At 52.3% G+C, this 26,319-nt stretch overlaps 1 long non-coding RNA gene across 14 annotated transcripts; it reads right to left on the reverse strand.

Moving 5' to 3' along the window:
• Window positions 1-10,279: 10,279 nt before the first annotated feature.
• On the reverse strand, window positions 10,280-25,760 carry LOC122234764. 14 transcript variants are annotated; one of them, XR_006212710.1, is made up of 9 exons: window positions 25,171-25,511; window positions 24,405-24,556; window positions 23,295-23,398; window positions 19,631-19,775; window positions 19,002-19,139; window positions 12,924-13,049; window positions 11,825-12,852; window positions 10,663-11,371; window positions 10,280-10,569 (listed from the first exon to the last, which is right to left on the reverse strand). It is a non-coding gene; the product is annotated as an uncharacterized LOC122234764 (long non-coding RNA). The 14 variants fall into 14 exon arrangements; XR_006212713.1 differs by having other exon boundaries at window positions 10,280-11,371; window positions 11,825-12,507; window positions 12,592-12,852; window positions 25,171-25,508; XR_006212714.1 differs by having other exon boundaries at window positions 10,280-10,541; window positions 11,180-11,371; window positions 25,171-25,508.
• Window positions 25,761-26,319: the final 559 nt, after the last annotated feature.

Below are 26,319 nucleotides of genomic sequence, written 5' to 3' on the forward strand. Positions count from 1 at the left end.
GCTCGGGTGTCTGGGGGACCTGCCGAGAAGCGGGGGGTACGAACAAGGAGTTGCGTGGGCGGTTCCGGGCGGTGCTTGTCATGGGGAAATGCAACGGGATGGGGGGCGCTGCAGGTGCCTCCAGGGGAACCCTCCCCGCGGGATCGCCGGCGCCCACCCCTGCAGAAGGCGGGTGAGAGCGGGTGCTGTGTCCCCCCCACGCGGGGGAGGCGCCGGGCCCCGAGCCGCCGAGCCGCGCGCGCCCCCTCCCGGCCGCCGGCCGCCTCAGCCCCGGGTCACAGAGTCGCGTGCGCGAGGGCGCGGGGCCTGTTTCGTTTGGTCTTCATCCTACCCCGCTTTCTCTTTAGGCGTCTGAGTTAGTTGTCGTTGTTTCATCGCACTGTCACTCCTTGGCCTACCCTGAGGTGACACGGGTTTAGCCACAAGGCTTTTTGAATTATTTATAACAGTGAAACGAATGTGAAGTGACGCAAGTCTTCGTCAGGGGATGAGCGGATAGGCCAGTGTCCTCTATGCCCACGATGCCGCATCATTCGGCCCCAGAAGCTGCCAGACACAAAAGGACAAACATTGTATGGTTCCGTTCGCAGGAAATGTCCACAATAGGCAAACCCATCCAGACAGAAAGGAGATTAGTGGGTGCCAGGAGGGGTTAGGGGAGGCTTGAAAGGAGATGTGGACTTTTAATGGGTGTGGAGTATCTTTCTGGTGTGATGCAAATGTTCTGGAATTAAGGAGTGGTGATGGTTGCAAATGGTTGTAAATATACTACATTTGTAAAGTAGTGATGGTTGTAAATATACCAAAGCGCACAGAATTGTCCACTCTAAAATGGTGCATTTGGGGGCCCCTGGTGGTTCAGTTGGTTAAGCTTCCGACGTCAGCTCAGGTCATGATCTCTGGGTTGGTGAGTTCCAGCCAGGCGTGGGGCCCTCTGCTGGCAGCATGGAGCCCATTTTGAATCCTCTGTCCCCCCTCTGGCTCCGCCCGTCCCTGCTTGCACGCACTCCCTCTCTCTCTCTCTCTCTCAAGAATAAACATCCCCAAATTAAAAAGTGGTGCATTTTATGGCATGCGATTTAAATGTCAATTTAACATGAAATGAAAGCCTGTGCGTGGTTCAGTCGGTTAAGCATCCAACTGTTGATTTCTGCTGAGGTCATGAGCCCAGGGTCCTGGCGGGATGGAGCCTGAGTCTGGCTCCTGCTGAGTGTGGAGCCTGCTTAACATTCTCTCTCTGTCTCTGTCTCTGTCTCTGTCTCTGTCTCTCTCTCTCCCACGCTCTACCCCTCTCCCCTCCCTCTCTCAAATAAAAAGGAAACTAAAAGAAGAAATGAACAATCAAGAAAGTGGCAGCTTTATTAAAATTACTCCCTCTACAGGCGCCTGGGGGGTTCAGTGGGTTAAGCCTGCAACTTCCGCTCAGGTCATGATGTCACATTTAGTGAGTTGGAGCCCGGCATCTGATTGTGTGCTGACAGCTCAGAGCCTGCAACAGGTTTCTGATTATGTGTCTCCCTCTCCCTCTCTCTCTCCCCTCCCCCGCTCACACACACTCTCTCTCTCTCTCTCTCTCTCTCTCTGTCTCAAAAATAAACAGTAAAAAAAAAAAATAAAGTAAAATAAAATTGCTGCCTCAAACATGGTTTGTACTGGGGAGGTGGGTGGGGAAATGGATGAAATAAAGGAGATTAAGAGGTACAAACTCCCAGTTACAAGCCGTGAAGATGAAAAGTCTAACATAGGGAATATTTAAAAAAAATTTTTTTTAATGTTTATTTTTGAGAGAGACAGAGTGTGAGGGGGCGGGGAGGCAGAGAGTGAAGAGACACAGAATCGGAAGCAGGCTTCAGGCTCTGAGCTGTCAGCACAGAGCCTGATGCAGGGCTCGAACCCACCAACTGTGAGATCATGACCTGAGCTTAACTGACTGAGCCACTCAGGTGTCCCTGAATATTTTTTGTTCCTTGACTTTAGACATGCATTTTGTGCATATTTTCATTACCTATTTCACACTAAAATCAGTTTAAACAGGTCACTGGTATATTTTGTATGATCCTCTTTGAACTCATTGAACTCAGGGGTACTGGCCCCACTGTATGTACAATTTTCGATCGGATGTTACAAGTGCTGAAAAAGTCACTGTCTTTACATAGGCAGGAAGGTATGTGCACCCCAGCGGCTGTAGAAAATCAAATTACAAATGTGCCTTGAGCTCAGGCACACGTATTCCCACGAGCTGGTTCTCATTCCCAAAGTATTCAGTTTCAGTCTTGGCTTAAATATAGCTTGGATCCTTTTTTTTTTTTTTTTTTTTTAGTAGTAGCTTGGAATTCAAGCCAAGCTATTGTTGATGTACAAGCTGGCAGACGAGGCCACACATCATTCAATTTCCTGGTTCATATATATTTTTTTAATGTTGTCTTATTTATTTTGAGAGAGAGAGAGAGAGTGAGCGGGAGAGGACAGAGAGAGAGGAAGACACAGAATCCGAAGCAGGCTCCAGGCTCTGAGCTGTCAGCACAGAGCCCGACGCGGGGCTCGAACTCACAAACCATGAGATCATGACCTGAGCTGAAGTCGGATGCTTAACCGACTGAGCCCCCCAGGCTCCCCTGGGTCGTAAGATTTAATACACAGATGACTTAAATTACAACGCTTGAGGAGCACGTGGGTGGCTCAGTGAGCTAAGCATCCGACTTTGGGTTAGGTCATGATTTCACGGTTCACAGGTTCAAACCCAGCATTGGGCTCTGTGGTGACCACTCAGATCCTGAAGCCTGCTTCTGATTCTGTGTCTCTCTCTCTCTTTCTGCCCCTCTCTCTCTGCCCCCCTCTCTCTGCCCCTCTCTGTCCCTTGCTGCGCACACTGTTTTTCTCTCTCAACGACAATAGAAAAAAAAAAAAGAAATGACAATGCTTGTGAACATAGTCTAGTTGGTTGTCACTGGTTAGCGGAGGCTGAGGAGACAGCACAAATAAATACCTTGGTAACATGCACTAGATCCTGGACCAGAGAAGGACATCAGTGGGAAATCTGGTGACGTTCTAGTAAGTTTGAGAGCTGGGAGTTTGGAAGTTTAGTTAAAGGGATTATATCAATGTTCATTCCAATGGCTAATTATATTGACTATGTTAGTCTGTAACATTAGGGAAAACTGGGCTGAGGGCGCGCCTGGGCGATTCAGTCGCTTAAGCGTCTGACTCTTGATTTCGGCTCGGGTCGTGATCTCGTGGTTTGTGAGTTCGAGCCCCGATGTGGGCTCTGCACCAACAGCACAGGGCCTTGGGGGGGCCAGAAAGGGAGATGGGGGCACAGACACACAGTGGGGCTGTGCGACAATGCAGGCAGAGACTGGCCTGATGCACCCGCCAGCCAACGCGTGCCAGGAGCCTCCAGCGTGTGGAAGCGGCCAGGCCAGATGGGAACCTCCCCTAGAGCCTGCGGAGGGACTTTGAATTGGAGAACTGTGAGAGAATAAAATGTTGTTAAGTCGCACAGTTTGTGATCCTTCGTGACAGCGACTCCAGGGGACTAATACGCCCACATTGGATTGTCCATAGTCTGTAAACGTTGGAGGAACAAGGTCCAAGCCACCGGAAATGAGAAATATAATTGGGGCCAGCAGGAGAGAAAGATGGCTTTTACTTTACAGTTTGCTTTGTAAATTTCTCTTCTATGTGAAACGTTTACCAGATGATGATTTCATCTGTCTGTTAAACTGCTGAGACCTACACACACAAAATTAAGGAGAATCCTTTGGAGCATTTCAGCAGTATTTCAGTGTATGTTTCAGGGGCACTGCTCACGTTCACGATGCTGTTCAGCCATCACTGCAGCCTATTTCCCAAACCTCCCACCCGAACACAAAACCGTTCCCCATGCCTCCTGCCCACCTGGGCCACGGAATTGCAAGATAATAAATTTATCTTGTGCTACGCCTCTAATTTCGTGGTAATTTGTTATGTAGCAATAGGTAACTACTCCAACCTCCTTCATTCATTGATTTACTCATTCACTGTATTTATGGAGCGCCTGCTTGGGCCGGGCACCGAGGAAAGAAGAGGGAACCAAACAGACACAGATCTCTGCCCTTCTGGAGCCTATGTTGTGGGACGGAAGGAGACGATGCCATTGTAGCTCGGTGGGGATGGGGTGGGCGGATCAGGTGATGGGGTGGGTGGACCAAGTCATGAGGGGAGACAGGGAAGGCGCCAGGCACTGCTTGGTTTCTGCTGATTTCTTATTTTATGTTAAGATCTAGTACCTCTTTTCGTTTTCTATTTAATGTTTATTTATTTTGAGAGAAAAAGATAGAGAGAGAGCGGCAGAGGGTCACAGAGAGAGGGAGAGAGAGATCTCATGTCCCAGCACCGAGGCTGATGTGGGGCTTGAACCCACAAACTGTGAGATCAGACCTGAGCAGAAAAAAAAAAAAAACAGTGGGTTACTTAATGGACTGAGCCACCCAGGTGCCCCTTATTTCATCTTTTTTTTTTTTTTTAATGTTTAGTTATTTTTGAGAGAGAGAGAAAGAGACAGAGAGCGAGTAGGGGAGGGGCAGACAGATAGAGAATCCCAAGCAAGCTCTGCACTGACAGCACAGTGCCCCAAGCTGGGCTCAATCTCACGAACAGTGAGATCATGACCTGAGTTGAAATCAAGAGTCGGACGCTTAATGGATGGAGCCACCCAGGAGCCCCTCTGGTAACTCATTTCACCTTTCTGCCAGCCCTTGAGGGAGCTGTGTTCTGATTCCTATTGTACAGACAGGCCCAGAGAGGTTAAGTAACTTGCCCGAGGTCACATGGTAAGTCGCGGAACTGGGATTGGAACTAGTGCTCCGGGGGAGCCCAGCGCATGCCCTTTGGTCCCATGGCTGCAGGTGGAGACTCCCGTGTGGCCCTTGGGGTGCCCAGCACCCTCATAGCAGTCATGGCTGATAATTTATTACGGATTCGTCTCTGGGGAGTGGTGCAGAGGGGCACTGGGGAGGCAGGCAGCAGGGTCCCTGGGGGGCAGGAGGGTGGGCAGGGGGGCGATGAGAGAGAGCGGGCCTGAGAGGGAGGTGACCCAGGCCAAAGCCAGCACACGCCCCTCTGCTTCCTCGGGTCCCCAGAGGAGCATCTTCACAAAACAGCACTGGAAAGAGGAGACCTGCCCCCCCCCCCCCAGGCACAGCTGGATGCCCACATCTGTCTCCCCGGACACACCCAGGTCTGCTCTTGCCCCCAGCCTGGCCCCTGCCTCCACCTTCTGTCCCTCCTCCCGCTCCCACCCTGCCCGCAGGGACCGTTGTCCACTCCACCTCATAGCCCTTTCCTCGGCTGCCCCTGGCCTGACCTGAGGCAGTTTGCATATTTTTGCCCTGGACTTTGAGTGCCGTTCTTCTCTTTCTCAGGCTTATAGGTGATTGTTCTGGGGCGGGGCGTAATCAAGGTTCTAGAAAACCATGCAGCCGGCTGCTGGGGCCAGAGCCCAGAGGTGACTTAGCGGCCCTCTGTATGGCATTTTCATTCCTTGTGTACCTCCCCCATCCCTGCGGGTCCCTGCCACGTGCTTGGGCATGTCCTGGGCACCGGGTGGCAGGGGTGGGCATGTCACTTTGGAGAGGAGGAAAGTCAGAAGGGAGAGTGGCCGGCCCACATGATGGCTCTGGCCACTGTCCTGCAGCCACTGTCCCCTTGGGAAGCCCAAGCACCCACGTGCAGCTGTCCGCCTGGATGGTCAGGACCCAGCCGGCGACCGAAGCGTCTCTATCTCCTGCTCCTGCGTCTAACTCAGGACCACAGGGAAACCCCGCTCTGTCCGGTCCAGACACACAGGGCACCGCTTCCGGTCAGTCACTCCCAGCTTCTCTGGGTCCACAGCCTCCAGCCAGCGGCCTCTTTCCCTGTGAAGCTTTCCGCTGCCTCTGTCCACCTGCCAGTCTCCATCAGATACACGGACGCGGCAGAGGAGACAGGGCAGTGGCAGGCTCCACAGACCGAGGGCTGGACGTCACCCCGCCTGGCAGGTGCAGGGGGCTCAGCAAGGGTGTCCTTGGATCAGCCAGGTCTGCGTCTGGAGGGCTGGGTTTCATCCCGAAGCTAGTAGTGCTGTGTGTGTGTGTGTGTGTGTGTGTGTGGGTGTGTGTGAAGTGGGGATGGGGGCTTAGAAACTGAAAATGATGGAGGCGGTGAAGGCTAGAAACGAGGTTACCGGGTTTGGTGCCTTGTCCATGCTGAGGGTCCCTTTCAGGTCAAGGGCAGCAGGAAGGGGGACGCTCAAGGACCTCACTTAGTCACCAGGCTGAGGGGTTCCGGGGCTGTGAGACCCTGTGACACAGTAAAAAATACATATCTGGTCTCTGCCCATGGTTCCTAAGGCAGAGCTCCCCAAACCTCTGTGATTTCCTGAGTGATAGGGGTGCTCGCTCTAATATTTGGTCTTTGACCTTGGATCCTGACACAGGACTCAAATCCCCTGGAATTTCCTGGGTGGCAGAAGTGTCTTTTATTATTATTATTTTTTTTAATGTGTATTTATTTTTGAGACAGAGACAGAGCGTGAGCAGGGGAGGGGCAGAGAGAGAGGGAGACACAGAATCCAAAGCCGGCTCCAGGCTCCGAGCTGTCAGCACAGAGGCCGCCGAGGCGCTCAGACTCACGAACCTCGAGATCATGACCTGAGCCGGAGTCCGACGCTTAACCGACTGAGCCACCCGGGCGCCCCATGTCTTTTGTTCTAACGTGGTGACGCTGGGTGGGCTCCTGGAGAGCTTCAGGATGAAGGCCGGTCACCAGATAGAAAGGCCAAGGCTTCATTAGCAACTTGGAACTCGCAGCCCTCCTCTGGGGAGGTGGGAAGGGCTGGGGACTGAGATAAGGATGCATCCCTGTGGTGCAGGGACGGTCCCTGGACCACAGGATTCGGGCAGGTGCGCACAGGGAGCTGTGCCGAGCGTGGCACACCCAGAAGTGGGGGGGGGGTGTCTCGCTCCTCCCCCCCCCCCACCTTTCCCTGTGCGTCTCCCCGGCCGGTCTTCCTGTGGTACAGCCTTGACCATAAACCGGAGATCTAGCAAGTAAACCGTTTGCCTGGGTTCTGTGAGCCCTTCTGGCAAATTAACGAACCCAAGCGGGGGGCCGTGGGATCCCCTGATCTGCGGCCAAGTGGAACGGAAGTGTGCGGGTGACCTGAGGCCCCGGTGTCGGAGATTGTCCCCTGAAGCAGCGGGTCTCCTGGGACTCAGAGCCCAGCTGTGGGAAGGGGTTAGGCGCTTAGTAAGCACTCAATAAATGTGTGTTCGGTGGCTTTTGTGTCGCCCCAAAGTTGACTTTGTTCAGACCCAAGACGTAAAAACATGTCTAGCATGCTGCCTCACAGCATTCCTGCCCTGAGGAAGGGGACCCTCCCCTTCTGCTGGGGGTGGGGGTGGCTTAGAGAGCATTCCTGTCAACACCTTTCACGGCTCTTGTTTGTTTCGTCTGCAAGGCAAGGGGGTCAGGCAGGGCCCAGACCCCCACGGGGAGAGGGTGGGGTGGCCGGTTGGGAGGGGCCGCCGAGCCTCAGGCCAACGACGGCCCCATCTTCTCCTGACCTAACCTGTGCCTCCCCCAAGCTACCCCAGTCCGCCAGGTCATGTACTCCCCAGCCTACGCCAGCTGGCCCGTGGGGCCCCCCGGGCACTGATCCCAGGCCTGCCCTGCCCTGTGCCAGGGGACGGTGGTGAGCTGTGAAACGACGGCACCCACGGCAGGAAACGCACCGCAGGCCCTGCGGCTGGGGCACAGGGAGCCCAGGCCGAGCCTACAGGATGGAGACGGGGAGGGACCGCGGGGCTCAGAGTCCTAGGGTGACGCAGACGGGAACCAGAGAAAAGTCAGGGACGCTTGAGGTAGCCTGTCGCACAGAGCTCTTCGGGAAGAGTGGGCTCCAAGGCAGAGGCTGCCACCCTCTGCAGGGACCAGCTGGTGGCCTCACGGTGGTGACTCGGGCCCTCTCAGCCCTGACTCCCACAGGCCATGGGGACGGCACCGTCCATCCCTAAGGCGGATGGCAGGAAACAGGTGGACAGTGGAGGTCCTCAGAGGGCAAGCTGGGCATGCTGCAGAGGGGTTCGGGGCTCCAGGGACAGGGTCCCTCCGACTCCCCCAGCACGGCTCCGGCCAGGCGACCCCCGGCAGGGGTTAGAAGCCAAGGGGACCCTCGGGTCACCTGAGAACACCTGGTCTGTGACCGCCAATGCCCCTCCCAGGTGTCCTCGGTCCCAGACCAGGGGGAAGCAGTGCCCTCCCCATAGGCTCCTGGAGCCTTTGGCCATCGTGGGTGCACCGAGTGAACAGGGGAAATGACCGGGGTCCTGGTTCCTGTCCCCTAGCGGGTGGCTGGATGTGGCCAGGCCTGGCTGAGCGTGAGGGGCAACTCTTGGGTCTCACGCTGGCGACCATTTGGGGCACTTCTCCTATCACCTTATCCCAAAGGTACCAGAGCTCAGCCCTGTGGGGACACCCCACGTCATCTTTCTTCCTACACACTCGACTCTCCCAGACCCCCGGGACCCACGAGGGCCATGGGTCAACCTTACACCCCGAAGGGGTAACCCGGACAAGAGACCAGGGTGCTGACTGTCCAGGAGCCCACCGGGCTGCCGCGGACCGGTCCCTGTGTGTGGGGGGGTGTCTGTGGAGGTCCCACGACCCACCTGGCCTCTGGCTTACAAGTTACCTCTGCAGGCCTGGGGATGTTCACACCCCCCACAGGACTCTTTGCGGGGGACCCACCGCCTCCTAGGCTCCCCAGCCGCGGGCCTCTCACCGCCCCCCAGGGCCCAAATACACCAGGAACCACCACAGGCTCCTCTCCATCCAGCCCACATCTTTGCTCCGCTGGGGCCGGGGCCTCGGCAGCAGGCAGGAGCTGAGTGGAGGGCCACCTTCCGGCCTGGCCTCCCCCTGTGGCCGTCCTGCCCAGGGATGGAGACCATTCTCCTGGGGTCAGCTTCCTGTCCCCCTGACCAATCTGGGGAAACTGTCCTCCGAAAACCTCCAGTGGCTGCCAGCCTGGCCCCCCCGCCTTCTGTACCCCACACTGTGCAGCCAGAGGCCTGGCCCATGGCCCCCTCTTCTCTGTCCCTGGGTCATCTGAGGACACCCACCAGTGGCCCCCTGACCCCTCTTCCCTGTTCACCAGTTTCATCTGGTTTCTCATCACTCTGACACCCCTCCCTCACCTTGGGGCGCCCAACAGGACCCACAGAGGGCAGGCTGAAGGGGGGTGGGGGGGGCCGGGCCACTCCAGGACTGCTGGGTGCAGAAAGGAGCAGCTCAACCCGCTGCCATTCCCTGCCCAACTCCCCCCACCCCCAGCCAATTCAAAGGCACGCATTCCTGGACGCCCCAGATGCCCCTGGTCCTCACCTTTTGTTCCCTGTCGACCCTCCAGAAGGAAGGTCTGATGTCTGCATGCGAAACATTTCCCTATCCCACCTCGGCCTCCCTTGGCTGAGCTGGCTGTCCTGTCCTGACCACAGACGCGCTGTGGGACCCCACATCTCAATGGAGCCGGGTCCCTGCCAGTCCCTGTGCCCTCATCCTGGAAGGGAAGTCCAGCCCTCACCCCACAGGCTCCCGCAGGCTCTGGCTGCACCAGACCTGGAAGCAGACCCACTCCCGAGTGGTCCTTCCTCCCTCCTCCCTCCTCCCTCCTGCGGCTTATTGGAAAAGCTATGGTTTTGCTGAACCCATGTGACACTTTTCTGAGGTCATCGTGGTCCCGGTTTCGTTTCATTTCTCCACCTGCTCTGAAATAAAAGCAGTTTAAAGGTTCCTAGTTTGTGAGACGAGTAAGGATTCCATCCGAGGGTGAGGGAGAGAGCCAGAGAGCTAGCCCCGGGGCAGCTGGGAGAGCAGGGGTGGCGCTGAAGGCAGTTCTGAGCTCACTGTGTAAATACAGCCTCAGGTCCAGCCGGTGTCCAGTCCTGCCCCACAGTCTGCAGCCCCCACCCCGTACTCATTATAATCTCTGCAGCCAATGTTTTTGGCCAAAGACCCTTTCCTTGGGAGCTTGCAGCTGGAGCCTTTGGTCCTGGGAGACTTCCTGGAGGAGGTGACACTGTGCCTGGGAGGGCAGGGACTGAAATGCCCTTTTGCCACGACCATCATTTGTTATTTACAAGACCTGGAGGTTCTACAGCAACCCTGGAGCCACACAGTGAGGTAGCTGGGGTTGGGGGTGGGGAGAGAGGAAGAGAGAGGAGAGAGAGGGAGAGAGAGAGTGCACAAGAGCCCACTCACGGACAGGCCTGGGGTTCTGCTTTTATTGGGATCAGGGATGCGGGCCCAGGGTTTTGCAGGCTCATTCTTTATTGCTGAATTTAAAACATAAGAACAGGAATCTAAAGCTTCAGAAGAGAGAGAGAAAAAAAAAGTGGCCCAAATGGTCAGCTATAGAAGTCCACCGAACTCTCTGAAACAGCAGAGTGGGAAGGTGGCCTGGCCCTTTTCCCAGGGTGGCTGGCAATGTGTTCATGTGAGATAGCCTTCTTTGAAACGGACGCCTTGACGATCAAAGTTCAAGATGGGCACCTGCGTCAGAAAAAAGAGAAAGGAAACCGCCGAGGGGGGGGGGGCTTACGCCGCCCCCACCCTGTGATGCCTCTGTCAGAGGATGTGAACTACCTGGGGAGCTAATATGCCACAAGCAGGGACAGGGCACACTGTCATCCAGAAAGTACACTTCTCAACAGGATTACGGTAACAAATCCTATAAATATTGAGGTGGGAGGAGAGTCTGGAATCTAGTTTGTAGCCGTCGTCCCAGACTTGAAGGGTCCAGCTAGGAAAATAGGTCGGTCATCTCAGGGGCCAGCTCAGGGAATCTGTTCAAGGATTTGGGTAACGCCACGAAATATTTTAACATCTTGGGCCATCTAGTGTCGGGGGCAACCCGATCCAGTGGGGGCCTGCAGAAGAGGCCGTCAAAGAATTCACCTGAGGTGGAAAAAAGGACATAGAAGTTTCCTGCATGCACTGCAGGGGAGCAGTGGGGAAGGCTGCAGAGACGCTGCCGTCAGCCGGGGGGAGGGGGGGGGCTGCAGGAAAGGGGGAAGGTGAGGAGGGACAGGAACGTGCGGACTTTTCCTCTTTTGGCAGCCGGATCTGGGTGTAAGTAATCCACTGGTCAGCTAGGGCTTACGGATATTTCGAGGTGGATCGCCTAATGCGCCGGTCTGTCTTCAGTCAGGGGGTCACTGTGGGCCCTCCTTCCTCACTCAGGCTTCCCTCGCTCAAGCTGGTGGCCTGCAAGTGGCCTGTACCTGGCGTCAGTGGGTTTGAACATGTCCGGAGCCGGCAGGTTGCTCCATATCTCATCCAACCGGTCCTCGTCCTGCAGACAGGTCAGGTCAGAGTCGTGTCTCATTTCAGGAGGTGCTGATGCAGGCGGACTCCCAAGGTCGGCCTCCAGCCCCCGCCCCCCAGCCAGGGGGGTACATTCCAAGACCCCCCCGTAGATGCCTGAAACTGGAGACAATAGCAAACCCTACGTATACCATGCTTTTCCCATGCATAGATGCTTCCGATAAAATTCATAAGTCGGGCACGGTAAGAAATTAACAATAACTAATAATAAAACAACCGTAATAGAATAAAACAATTATAATGACAGTAATAACATAATTTGACAATAAATTGCATATTAAAAAATAAGCAAGGGTCTTAAAATAAAAAAACATTATAATATCTGCAGTACACACGATAGAACGATAGTAGTTCAAAGCATAACAAGGCCCGTATGAAACTGGCCCCTCTCTCTCAGAATACCTCATTGGCCTATACTCACCCTACGTCTTGTGACGGCGTCACATGACGCAACAGAGGTTAAAGACTGGGGCCGACAATGCCGTTCCTGAGCTCCGTTCCTGTTCCGTTCCGTTCCTGAGTGCCGCCACGTGGAGGGGATAACTAGTGCACATCTAGGGCTCAAAATGTCCTCAGGTGAGGGGAGGGCGGGCAGCGGCAACCTGGCAGACGTGCCTGGTCTGTGGCGTGAACGTCTCTGGTGACCGTCCTGAGGGGCCCACCGGCAACAGGCACGAAGACCGTCCCCCCGCGAGCTGCTGTGGTGGTCCCTCCGAAGTTTGGATCGAGTCGCCCCACTTGGGCCTGCCCGGTTGTGGGATGGGCGGTTTTAGGTCTCAAGGATCCCAGGTCAGAGGGCGGGAGAAATGCTGGAAGTTTGGAGTTGTGGCCGACTACTGGAAGAAACTAGAATTCAGGATCTAGCCTAGGTGAAGACAAACACCAAAGATAATCCGCGGTGCCAGAATATACCTGTGAAGATGTGTCACTGAAGCAGACCTGTTCTCTCTGTAATCGCCCCGATCTGTGGCAAGGACAACCGTAGCAAGACTATTTTGTTTGCAAATTCAGTCTAGTTGCGATAAACTCGGCTCTCTTGTTTGCGTGAGTGCAGCAAGAATAGGGACTGACCATCCAGGCTCTTTCAAGTCTGCTTTCCTGGAACTTTTCATAAGGAATCTCAGATGGAACTCTGAAAGGCCTCTCCAGGCTAAGAAGCCAAGCCGACACCTCCCTGTCCGATCTTACCTAGAATACCCATAAATTTGGGGGGCAGTCCCTCTTCGTGAGGTTCCTGGGCCTGTCAGGAGGCAATCTTCCTGACTCACATGATAAGGCTGTTGGGAACCCCAGCAAGGTTATCAGGCTGATTTTTCCAAGGGTTGGTTCCACACAGTCACTCTTTGTTCCTTAGCGCTGTCTGGTCATATCTCAGTCTATGCGCGTCGTTCTCAGATATGATATTCTAGCCAAAGCCTTGGTAATATGACCAGTGTTTCCAATAGTGTCCTGTTGCAAGGAGAACAGATTCTTATTGGACTTCCACAAATGCGTTGCTATGAAAATATAAGCATACTTACTGGGAGTTTCCAAAGTCTGGAGGGATGAGGTAGGGAGAAAACGTAGTTCCTTTATCTTTGTTTACAAAGGTAGACTTCACAGACTGCCGTGAGTCATAGCTGGTTTAAGACAAAATTTCCTTGAATCTGGAGAACAAGAGAGTAAAGAACCAGCAACGTTTCAAACAAAAGTCATAGAAACGTGTAAGGATCCTCATCGGGTCCGTCAGTCCCCTGAAATTAATCCTTGTTGATCTTGCTCTTTTGTCAGCAGGTTTTACAAATCTAGTTTTGCTTTCGAGTTCGGTAAATTCTTTCGCAGTTGAGTGATGCAATCTGAGAGTTCTCAGAAACCTGTATTCTAAAGCACCTGTCAGTCCTTGCTATGAATGTCTATGCAGACGAAACAGTTTTCCAAAAGCATGAGAGTACAGCAGTAACTGTCTGTAAGTGACAAAAGACTTGAAGATGGACATGGTTAGAGAGCTGATGGAAGTTTATTACAACGCAGCTGACAAGGAAATCTGGTTATTTTTGGGACACACAACATTTTAAGGTGATAACTGGAATAATGACTGATAATATTACATATCAGATTTTTTGCAGCTTCAGATAATTTCTGGAACACTTATATTAATAACGTATATCCACACAAGGATGTTAAGAAAGAAGTTACAGCATTATCTCTTATTTGAAAATGCTTCCCATGTAATATAACGTATCAAGTAAGACTAGTTAAAATTAAAAGAATTTTTGAATGTTTATTTTTGAGAAAAAGAGAGAGAGCGTGCATGAGCAGGGAAGGGGCAGAGAGGGAGACACAGAATGCAAAGCAGGCTCTGGGCTCTGAGCTGTCAGCGCAGCGTCCGATGCCGGGCTTGAACCCATAAATTGTGAGATCATGACCTGAGCCCAAGTCTGACGCTTTATCATCTCAGTCACCCAGATGCCCCTGCCCCCTCCAAACCTATTTTTACAGCGCTTATAACAGTGATTCTGGTTTTCCCCTTTTTCATTTTGAAATAATCAGCTTCACTTCAGGACAAAATTACTTTGGGGAAGCCAGGCTGGCTTGGTCAGTGGAGCATGAGACTCTCGGTCTCGGGGTCATAAGTTCGAGCCCCATGTTGGGTGTAGAGATTATTAAAAATGGGACAAAATTACTTTCTTTTTACTTATTATTTCTAGTAGTTTAAATTATATATATTAATTAGAACGATTAATCTTTACAAAACTTATTTTCTAGTGAAAACTAAGAAGCAATTGTGAACTGCTACACAGCAGTTGGGTTAGGGTTAGGGGTTGTCAAATGTATGATATTTCTTAATTCCTAAAAACATAACATTTCCTCATAATGCAATTTTTTCCAATTAAACTGCAGAGGCATCAACCCATAATTACGGGGAGTGCCCTGTGAAGAGTAATTCTTTGGACTCAGGGTCCAATGGGGTCTCCTGAGGGGCACCCGGGGGGCTCAGTCGGTTGAGCATCTGACTCTCGAGTTTGGCTCAGGTCACGATCCCAGGGGTGTGGGATCGAGCCCCGTGTCTGGCTCCGCGCTGAGCATGGAGTCTGCTTAAGATGGTCTCTCTCTCTCTCTCTCTCTCTCTCTCTCTCTCTCTCTCTGCCCCTCTCCCCTGCTTGTGCACTCTCTCTCTAAAATAAAAATTAAAAATAAAATAGTACTAGTCAATACTACTAGTGAACATTAAAACTAGTGCATTAAAAAAATGGGGCCTCTTGCGGGTTGGCAATAAAGAGGGGATCATTTGGTCGCCACGGCATAGAAACTATAAACCCATCGGACCATGCCAAATTTGCACAGGAGACGGGCCTCATCTCGATGTTTGCTGTTGCTTGTGGGCCTTGGCAGAGATCTCGGCACGGGCACGGTGCCTGGCAATAAATATCCTGGTGAAGAGGCGGAGGCCCAGGTAGGAGTCTCCGTGGCTCCAGGGGCCTTTGCCTTCCCTTTCCCTCTGTCTCCTCCTGAGAGGCCTTGATAACCCTGTCAGTGTTCCCCTTGGTGGCAGGGAAGCCACAACATTTTGGATGGTGTCACCGTGAGACCTCCTTGTAGGCCACTCTCCTTTCCAGGGCGTCCCAAGAGACCTCCCCGGGATCGGGGTCTGCCTCCACTGGCATGCTATGTGCAGGCTCTTTGGGAAAAGCCCCAGGCCTCTGGGCTGCTACACCAAGGCTTGGCATGCTGGCATGCACGGCACTGAACGATGTCTGGAAGCTTCTGCGGGGTTTGCACCTATCGAGGAGCTGGTATATTAGGATGTGCTGGCACCAGAGGTTCAGAGCATTCACATCTGTCCATTAATTTTTGTAGTGGTATCATACCAGGAATAGGACCCACATCAGGGGATGAACAGTGACAGCAGTGAGTGAAGCAGTGACAGAGAGACCGTGGCCTTCGTTGTATTTTCCCTCTTGTGGCACCACAGGTTTCTGGTTACAAGGCTATTTGACTCCTCTGGGTGAGGACACACGGTTAGGGCACGACCCGCTGACTCAATGGTCACTGGAATATGTCTCCTGTCCCGCTCGCCCACGGGCATCTTTTCCTTGGGCCTTCAGCCCAGAGCCTCTCCGCGGGCAGGGACGCCAGCCTGGCGATCCAATCTGCCCGCCTCCATTCTCCTTGGCCTTGAGAGGTGCAGAACCCTCACACACATTCATAGCCAACTAAGGCCTTTATAATTAGTGGTCTAACGAGATGATTAGACCGCATGGCCTCGATCACACCGCTCCAGGGAGGCCCGCGGATAATTATGGCGGCTGTGACCTCTTGGGTCAGATACCGCAGGCAACACACAACAGAGGCGACACGTAGAAGCACAGAGCAGCGTGCGAGGCTGCCCGTGAGCAGTGCTGCTTCCCCAGGCGGTGTTCCCGAGTCAGGTAGGGGTGAGTGAGCAAGCCGCGCTCCCCTCAGCTAACCGCAAGGGCAGTCACGCAACCCTGCCGGCGACGCTGGCCGCCCTGTGTGTGGTTGGAGCCTCTCGGTCACCGGTGTCCCGACTGGCCCAGCCCTGTGGCTCTTACTATGACTGCAAGACACCCTTTGGCAATAACCATCAGGAAACTATGAAAAAAAAATAATAATAAAGGTTTATTACGTCAGGACCAGAAAATTATACAACATACCTGGGGCCAGCCAGTGAGGTCTCTGGGAAGCAGGGACAGAGAGCCCGAGCGTGGGAGGGCAGGCTCACAGGCCTAGGGTTCTGCTCTGGTTGGGGTCCAGGGTGGGGGCCTAGGGTTTCATGAGCTCACTCTTTATTGCTAAATTTAAAACATAAGAGCAGGAGGGACGTCTGGGGGGCTCAGTTGGTTGAGCATCTCTGTTTGGCTCAGGCCATGGTCTCACAGTTCGTGAGTTCGAACCCTGCATCAGGCTCTGTGCTGACAGCTCAGAGCCTGCCTGGGATTCTCCTCTCTCCCTCTCTCTCTGCCTCTCCCCTGATCACGCTTTTTCTTTCTCTCTCTCTTTTTTTTTTACACTCTTTCTTTCTCAAATAAATAAACTTAAAAAAAAAAAGTAAGAGTAGGAATTTTTTTTTCAACTTTTTTTTTTTTTTTTTTTTTTTTTGGGACAGAGAGAGACAGAGCATGAACGGGGGAGGGGCAGAGAGAGAGGGAGACACAGAATCGGAAACAGGCTCCAGGCTCCGAGCCATCAGCCCAGAGCCTGACACGGGGCTCGAACTCACGGACCGCGAGATCGTGACCCGGCCGAAGTCGGACGCTCAACCGACTGCGCCACCCAGGCGCCCCAAGAGTAGGAATTTAAAGCTGTGGGGGTGGACAAGGGCCCAAGTGGTCAGTTACTGAAATCGACCAAACACTGTAAGACAAAGGAGCCCCAGCTGGGGGAGGTGGCCTGGCTCTTTAGTGTGGCTGGCAATGTGTTTGAGAAAGCCAGATATATATACGTATATATATATATATGTATATATATATATATATTTTTTTTTTTTTTTTTTTTTTTTTTTTTTCCAGCAAACACCTCTTTGAAACAGATGCTTGGCCAATCAAAGCTTAAGTCAGGCACCTGCATTACCAAACCAAATACAACGTTCAGGGCCTACACTTCAGAAGCATTTAGGTTTTCCCCATCTTTTTGTATGACGAAATTGCACCAACACTGTATTTGTAAGAATGTCTCTGCTGGACCTTCAGCCTGTAGGCGACCCTCCAGCAAGCAGCTCCCCGTGTGGCTCTGGGGCTCTGCCGTGCAGGGCTAAGGTGATGCCAGGTGGGGGGAGACCACTTTACATTTTCTTACTATATCCATATCCGTATCAGTATCTGTAACCATATCTATCTATATACTTACGTTGTGGAGATAAGCTTAGGAATCCCCCGGGCTTAAACCAATGGGTTAACAAGGCATAAAGAAATACAAAGTCATAAAATGCTCACACCTGAGTTTGGGTAAACCAGATTAGCACTCCAAGCGGGGTGCAAAGATACTCCGAGAATAGGGAAGCACAAAGGTGCCAGGATTAGGGAGATGCAATGCACCCCAAAATAGAGAGGGGGTGCAGAGCCCCCAAAATAGAGAGAGGCAAAGGCCTGAAATAGAAATGGCACAAAGGTGCCCAATACACAGGAATAACAAGATTAGATATTCAGGGTGAAAGCACCCCAAATTGACTACTATAACAGAAAGCTGCTTTTATAGGAGAATAGGGCCAGGTTAGGTAAATGGTGAATCGGACTTTGGATCACTGCGCTGCAGGCAAAGCAGCCCAGAGTGGAGATGGTTAACCAAAGAAAAGGTGCCTTATTAACCCTGAGGTTATTCCCCCTGTCTGTCACCTCCCCTAGGCTGGCAAAGATAAACAGGCACAGAGCCTTCTGCCTGCTGTTAACAACCATCTACCCATCTGACCGGTGCCCGGATTTTGTTTTATATTGACCCAAACCCCAAACACCGTATATCTTTAAAAACCCCCTTTTCGCTCATGTCCACAGGTTACCGTTCACACCCATGTGTCAACACACCCATTGTCTGTACACACCCATCACGTTTGCAAGCCTTCTGATCTGAATAAATATGGGGCAAGGACCTTTATTCGGGGCTCTTGTCTTTTTCCCAGACATTAGCCATCTCTCGTTTGAATCCTGTGTCCGCTCTTTTGCTGGCCAAAAGAGAACTTTAGACTTAGAGTCTATGACTATATATATATAATATACTATATATATGCTATATAGTATATATATATTACATATCATCCATATTTATATATATAGTTCTATGTACAGTTCTATATATTATAGTTATATGTATAGTTCTACATATATATATGTGATATATATAGTTCTACATATGATATATATATAGTACTATATAATATACATATACAAACTATAGTTAACTAGACAGATATACACATATATACACACACATACATGCCTCTTTTGTAAGGTTTCTTTTATTTTTAAGTAATCTCTACCCACACAACCCTGAGATCAAGAGTCACATGCTCTACTAACTGAGCTAGCCAGGCACCCCTCTAATTTTATAATTCTTTTTTAAGTAGGGTTCGGGCCTAGGGTGGAGCCCAACGTGGGGCTTGAACTCATGACCTGAGGTGACACCAAGTGTTGGACACTTAACTGACTGAGCCACCCCTAATTTTATAATTTTTTATAAGTTTATTTACTTTTGAGAGAGAGAGAGAGAACAAGTGGGGAAGGGGCAGAGAGAGAGGGAATCCCAAGCAGGCTCTGTGCTGATCGCATGGAGCCTGATGTGGGGCTTGAGCTCATGATCTGTGAGATCACGACCTGAGCAGAGATCAAGAGTCGGACGCGTGAGTGACTAAGCCACCCAGGCACCCCTAATTTTGTAATTTTTAAGTGATGGGATTTCATTGGTTGATCTTTTACTTTTCAGTGGTTTTCTTGTTTTCCCCAGTGTTTTTAAATAAAAAGATGCCAAGCCTGGTAGTCATAATTCATCCGAATTTTCATAAAACAATCCTAAGAAAATAAAATTACTGCTTTTAAAGCTGTAGAAATTTCTGAATCATAGAGAGCATCCACCCCAAGAAGGAGTGGGGGGTGGGGGAACATACTGACCCGGGCCAGGACGTGCTGTACGAAGGCTGCTGTGTGGTGTGCGGCCAAGGAGGCAATGCTCCCAAACGCTGTAGACCAGGACGGTCCCTGTGGCTTTTCCTCACCAGGTTCCTTTCTAGTGTCTTACTTCTCCCGGTCCTGGGCACAGGAACAGAGTCACAGTCCAGGGGCTTGGATCTGAGGCATCTTTGGGGCCCCCGTGCCGCTGAGAGGCTGCTCAGGCAAACACTCTGCTTGCCGAGAGCCTGGCCTGCCCGTCCTGTGCTGAGGCTGCTAGTGCTGGCCAGGCCACACAGCCCACCTGGGGCCTGGAAGCTACAAGGCCTGGCCAGGAAGGTGCTTGCGGGCCTGTGGGACGAGCTGGGCTGCAGCTGAGGCCTCCAGCTCAAAAGGAGACACCGGAGACCCTCCCAAGTGGTTGGGGGCACTGTATCAGCCCCGGGAGCCAGTCTTCTGCTGGGGTCTGGTGTCCCTCTGGAGGACAGGGTGTGATTCTTTTCCAGACATCCCCCCTTGGCCACTTCTGATTGGTAGGTGCCTATTTGTTTGTGTCTTGCACGGCTGGAACAGGAGCTCCAGGGCCCCAGGTCCAGGACTCAAGGGGTGGAAACGCGAGTGGCCCCACTCACCCCTGTCCCAGCGGCCACGAACATTGTTTCTGCCTCTCAGGCTCCGCTGGCCCAGCGGCCTCAGCTCCAGAGGAAAGGGTGCATCCATGGCGCTGCGACAAGGCCACGAAACAGGAGGCTGAAGGCACAGGCCAGGCCCGTCCACCTGGAGAACAAGCAGAGGCAGGGTGCAAGCTGATTCTTAGAGTGGATGGAAAAGCAGCTACAAAAAAGGTTGGTCTGGGAGGCTCTAGCAAGCAGTTTCAGGTTTTATCCTGAAAGCATTGGGAAAGTTTTAAGCATTTTATTTATTTTATTTTTTCCCCATGTTTACTTACTTATTTTGAGAGAGAGAGAGAAAAAAGTGCACAGGGAGGGGAAGGGCAGAGAGAGGGGGAAAGAGAGACTCCCAATCAGGTTAGGTGCTGTCTGTGCAGAGCCCGACGTGGGGCTCGATCTCTTGAATCGTGAGATCATGACCTGAGCTGAAACTGAGGGTTGGACACTCAACTGACTGAGCCCCCAGGTGCCCCTTAAGCATTTTAGAAGGTTGCATTTAAGGACTATTACTCTAACAAGCTAGACGCTGAAGTGTTAAACAGTATCCGTCTCTGGAGGATGGAACTGCCTGTGCTCATTTCTCTGTTTATCTGTGTTTTCTCATGTGTCCTCCAGTGACAGTGGCTGACAGGTATGTATCAGTGTCCTGAAGCCGCCATAACACACTGCCACACACTGGGAGGCCTACGGCAGCATGGATCCATTCTTGCCCAGTCTAGAAGCCACAAGTCCTAAATCAAGGTGTTGCGGGGCTTTGCTCCTCCAGAGGCGGCTTCTCTGCCTTTCCCAGCTTTTGGCGGCTGCTAGCACTCCTTAGCTTGTGACCACCCCCCCAATCTCTGCCATCATCTTCTCATGGCCTTCTCCCAGCGTCTGTCTCTTCTACTTAGGATGACACCGGTCACTGGATTTCGGGTCTACCCTAAATGCATGATAATTTTGTCTGGAGACCCTTAGCTACATCTGCAAAGTCCCTTATTCTAAATAAGGTTACATTCTGAGGTTTTGAATGGACATGAAGTTTGGGGCGGGGGACACTAGTCAACCCACTATACCGTGGGACACAAAATTTCAAAGGAAAATTTCAAAATCCCTCTGGAGGACCCCTGAAAGCTGGAGGGGAAGCCTGGAGGCCGGGAGCCTAAAGAGGAGGCATTGCTGGAGTCCAGGCCCGCCTGTGGGCATCAGCGGTGGGAAGGACAGAGGGCAGCATGCTGGGAAAGCTGTGCAAGCCAAGTCAGTAAGACTCTGGGCTGCTGGCTTTCTGGCTTGGATGAAGGTGCTACTTACCCAGATGGGAATGACAAGAGAAGCAGTTTCGGGAGGAAGAGCCATCAGAAAACCTCCATGAGCCGGGAATTGCCTCCCAGCATGACCAAGAGCGACTCCTCTCTGAAGGAGTCCTAAAACTAAAGAACCGGTGGAACAGGAGTTTGTGCCTTCCTGCTACGGTCCAGTTTTCTAATTGTCACATATGCCTAACTGTGCCACTTTGCAAAGGGTGGACCATAAACCTAACACGCACATTTCAGAATGTATGGCTTTGTGCGTCCTGCTAGTTTAGCCACGTTGTAAATTTCCATAAAGGAAGACTGCAATGTTCAAGCTCACTCACGATGAGTGACATGCCAACTAAAGCCACACTGGCATAAGCTGGATTTCATTAAGATTAAAAACCTTCAGGGGCACCTGGGTGGCTCAGTTGGTTGAGCATCCGACTACGGCTCAGGTCACGATATCACGGTCCATGGGTTCGAGCCCCTGGTCGAACTCTGTGCTGACAGCTCAGAGCCTGGAGCCTGCTTAGAATTCTGTGTCCCCCTCTCTCTCTACCTCTCCCCCGCTCGTGCTATGTCTCTCAAAAATAAAACGTTAAAAAAACTTTAAAAACTTAATGCATGGAAAGGACACTATCAAAACACGAAAAACAACCCATAGAATGGGAGGATATAGTCACAAATCAGATATCTGATAAGTAATCGATACCAATAATATATAGAGAACTCTTGTAAATCAGGAACAAGAAAACCAACCCAATAAAAGAATGGACGAAGGACCCAAATAGACAATCCTCCAAGGAAGATCCTCAAATGAACAAAAAACACGTGACAAGAGGCTCAATGTCATCAGAGAAAGGCTAATCAAAGATACGACGAGGGGCGCCTGGGTGGCTCAGTCGGTTGGCCATCTGACTCTTGCTTTCAGCTCAGGTCATGATCTCACGGTATGTGGGTTCGAGCCCCATGTTGGGCTCTTTGCTGACACTGAGGAGCCTGCTTGGGATTGTCTCTATTTCCCTCTCCACTTGCCTCTCTCTCTGTGTCTCAAAATAAGTGAATAAACTTAAATTTAAAAAAAAGATACGAGATTGCACTTCACACCCGCTAGCATCGCTGAAGTCACAGGGACAGACAAGTGCTGGCGAGGCCGTGGAGAAACGAACGCTCGCGCACCGCTGGTGGGGACGCAAAATGGTGTGGCCCCAGGGGAACACAGTGTGGCGCTTCCTCAAATAGCTTAAACATGGAATTACAGATGACCCGGCAATTCTAATCCTGGGTGCACACCTGAGAAATAAAAACAGACGTGTACACAGAAAGCTGTACGCCAACATTCACAGCAGCATCGTTCACAACAGCCCAAACGTGGAAACTCAAACGTCCACCAGTGAACGAACGGACAAACAAAAGGTGGGATGTACATTCAACGGAATACATTCGACCGTGACAGAGAAGGAAGCTCTGACACATGCTACTACACACAGAAACCTCGAAAACATTACGTTCAGTGCAATAAGCCAGGCATAAAAGGAGAGAGAGTGTGTGATTCCACGCATAGGGGACCTGGAAGAGGCAAATTTATAGACACAGAAAACAGAGTAAAGGTTACTGGGCTGGGAGAAGGAGGAAGAAGGAGTTATCGTTCACGGGGACAGTTCGGGTGATGAAAAGGGTCTGGAAAGGGACGGTGGTGATGGTGGCAAAACACTGTGAATATACTTCACGCTGCTGAACGGCCTGTGAATAGTTAAAACGGTACATTTCAGGGTGTGTATGTTTTGCCACTACACTGAATTCCACCTCTCACTTACCAGGTTAGCAGAAATTGGGAAATACAGCAACCCACTCTGTTGGCGAGGCTGTGGGAAAGCAGGCCTTCTCATATTTTGCTTGTGGGAGGAATCTGTCATTACCAACAAAACTCCATGCCTTTACGTTTCGCCTTAGCAATCCGGCTTCTAGAAATTTCTCTTGTAGGTACACCCTCAACAATACCAAAATACCTCTGACTTGGTTACTCATGGCAGCTGGGTGTGTAACGATAAAATATTAGAAACAATTTAGATGCTCATACATAAATGAGTGATTGAATCGAAGTCCATCCACCCATCTCCGTAAATTGACGTGGACTGATTTCCAGGCCGTATTGCTAAGTGAACAACAGGAAGCGTGAAAAAGTATCTAGAGCGTGCAACTTTGCGTAGGAAAGAAGGGGAATTAAGAAAATACACATTTGCCTCCTCACCTGAGCAAAGAGTAACCTAGGAAAGAAAAACCTAAGAGGACTGAGATTGACTGCACGGGGTGGGGAGGGAATGAGAGAGAAGCCATTTCCCTGAACGTACCTTTTGGTACTGCCTTTTGGAATCAAGTTATCGCTTCGAGTACTCGAAAAAAAGAAAATAGACCAAACCTTCAAGGAAGAGGAATCTTCAAGGGAGGAAAAGTCCTAAAATGTAATACACACAGAAACAAATGAATCAAAAGCATTATTTCAAATGAATAACACAAACACACTCAAGGGTGAGGAGAAAAACAATAACATAAGCAACTTTTGAATATAGAATTCAGAGCATATGCCCCCAAGCTAAAGACAAAAAGAACTCCAAACAAATATTTAACTCTAATCGGTAGGCTCCCCACCGCTCCAGACATAGATGAACAAATCTGAAGCTACTTTTTGGAATTCTAGGAAATTGAACAAATCAATCAATCGATGGGTGAATCGGGAGCCAAGTTCTCAGGGCTGGAGAATACAGTTACAGACACCGGTGGGGGGGGTGGGGGGGGTGGGGGGGGAGGTCGGGGGAGGAGGAGGAGAGGAGAGAAAAACCCTGCAGCATTAGGCTGGAATTAGAGACGTTGTAAACTCTGGGGTGTGCACATCTTATCCATTTCCCAGCTTTGTTTTCCAAGAAGGCCCAGAAGTAATGATGCCACACGGAGTCTAAGTACACCTACAACCCTTATCTTGGTTTGTGGACACATTTTTCTCTATTTCCACCAGATACTTCTTCTTTTTCCGTTTTGAAAACTACCAGGGGAAAACTAGAAATTTTACAGCAGAGAAACCACACTGACCACTTCTTCAACACATGAATCAAAGTCAGCGTTGGCAGTAGTGGAACTCTTGGGAAGAATGTCCCTCTTCATATTGGGTACTGAGGACACAGCATTCATTTCCATGTTTTTCCCACCCAAAGTGCGGAACCTGAATCTAAACACGATGAAGCATCAGACAGACCCAACTTGCGGCACGTTCTACAAAATAAATGGCCTGTACTCTCCAAAAGTGACAATGTCATGAGTTACAAACGAAGAATTAGGAACTGTTCCAGATTCGTCTAAAAAAGACACGACAACTGAATGCAATGGATACATGGTTTTGAATTTCCTGTTGCTATCAAGGATTTGTTGGAACAATGGACAACGTTGCAATAAGGTCTGTAAATTACCGTAGCGTGTCAATCTTATCTTCCCGATTTTGAAATCTGTACTGTGGATGTCAGGGAATTCACCGTTCTTCCCACAGGAAAAGGAGAAGAACCCTCACCCATGGGGTTGTCATGAGCGTCAAACGCAGAACTTGGCCCCAAACAGCAGGTAACTACAGGGAAGGATAATTGTGGTAGGAACGAGTCTCAGGGGAAGCGGTGGGTTTTAAGATACCACCACCCTACACCCTCAACTTCAGAAACACCAGCTCGGGCCCAGAAAGACTGTTCCCTAGGCTGCTCAGAGGTGCTTCCGCTCACGGGAGCATTACCCATAGGTGCCGGGTTCCAGGCAGCGGGTTTAGAACAGCGCCCGGGGCCACCGCTCCCACCCGGGGCCACCGCTCCCACCCGAAACCCGGGGCTTTCCTGGTCCAGCTCCTGAGACGGGTATTTGGTAAAATCAAATACAAAGCCCCAAAGTCAAAGGGGCGGCAGTTGATTACGGGACCTCGTGAGGGTGCGAGACGCCCCCCCCCCCCCCCAACCGAGGTAGGGGCGCGGCCAAGGGCGACTAGCAGGTGGCGGTCTGAGAGGCTCAGCGGCTTTCAGCTGTGCTGGGAGAGCGGGACTCCTCCTCAGGTTGCAAACGCGGACTTTAAAAAGGTACCAGGAGGCACTCTGCAGAGGGGTGAGGAATCTGAGGGTGTTTGTAACGTTGTTGCCCTGCCACGTTTAACGTGTCCCAGGTTCTGTAGAAAACGGCATCGGTGCCCGGCCGCCTTACCCGGAGGAACTAGTACGAAAAGTATCCCCCAAGGCAGCCGGCCGGCCCCGTTCAGCACTATCTGCGGCGGTGGAAGCTGCCAACCCCCTCGGCCAGCTGCCGTGGCTTTTGCCTCAGGCCCTGGGCCTGACGCCGGGCTCTGAAGTTAGGAGTGTACCCGCCGCCTAGGGTCTGCGGGGGCTTCTCCCCGGTGCGGCAGGCCGGGTGCGACGCTGCCGCGGGCTCGCCGCGCGAGGCCCGTGGCCACAGGGAAGCAGTTAAGTCGCTGGGCTCGGACCATCAACTCCAAACATGGGGAGACAAAATGGCGGCCGTGCCTCGGGCCGAAGCCACATACGGGTTCCGCGGCACGCACGAACTGCAACTCCCAGAATGCTCTGGTTAGAAAGTGGGAGGGCGACGAGCGCGCCAGCGTCCCTCGATGTGGCGCTAGGCCCCCATGCCCCGCCTCCCCCCCCGGCGGAAATACTCCGAATACGTGGCCCCCTCTGGGCCTCTCACCCGCCCTTCCTCGCACTGGCCGAAGGGATTCGTAGTTCCCTTGGCGGCTGCGTTGAACCTCCCTTGGGCCTTAAGAAACTACACTTCCCGAAGTGGCCTCGGCGCCTGCGCAAAGCGCCGCGGGACGTACTACGGTTCCCGGCGGGCCCCGCGACGCGCGCGGGTGCGTGCTGACGCGCTTCGTCGGTCGTGCTGACGTGCAGCGCGGCCCAGGTGGGGTGCGAGTGGCGCAGTCGGAGCCCGCTGCGGCCCCTGAGGAAGCGACGAGGCGTCTGTGTCGGCTGAGCCAGGCGGACCGGCGAGGCGAGGCGGCAGCTCCTGGCCCCGAGGGACTCGGGAGCGTGAGCAGCGGCAGCACCTCTCCCCCTCGGAGGCGGCGGGCGGAGGCGGCGGCGGCGGCGGCGGCGGGTGAGAGGGTGAGGGAGCGCGCGAGCCGGGTGGGGGAGGGGCGGCGGCCCCGGCGCGAGGCCAAAGCGCGCGGAGAACGGTCCAGGCCGCCGCGCGCACGCGCGCTCGCCGCCCCTAGCTCACGCGGACGCCCTCGCTCGCCCGCCTCCCCTCCCCCTTCCCTTCGGTTCCCGTCGCGCGCGGGCTTTTCCCTGCCTTCCCCTCCCCCATGGCAACGGCCCGCGCCGCCGAGGGCTCGCG

This window comes from Panthera tigris, chromosome E3 (assembly GCF_018350195.1).
Source record: "Panthera tigris isolate Pti1 chromosome E3, P.tigris_Pti1_mat1.1, whole genome shotgun sequence".
Lineage (NCBI taxonomy): Eukaryota > Metazoa > Chordata > Mammalia > Carnivora > Felidae > Panthera > Panthera tigris.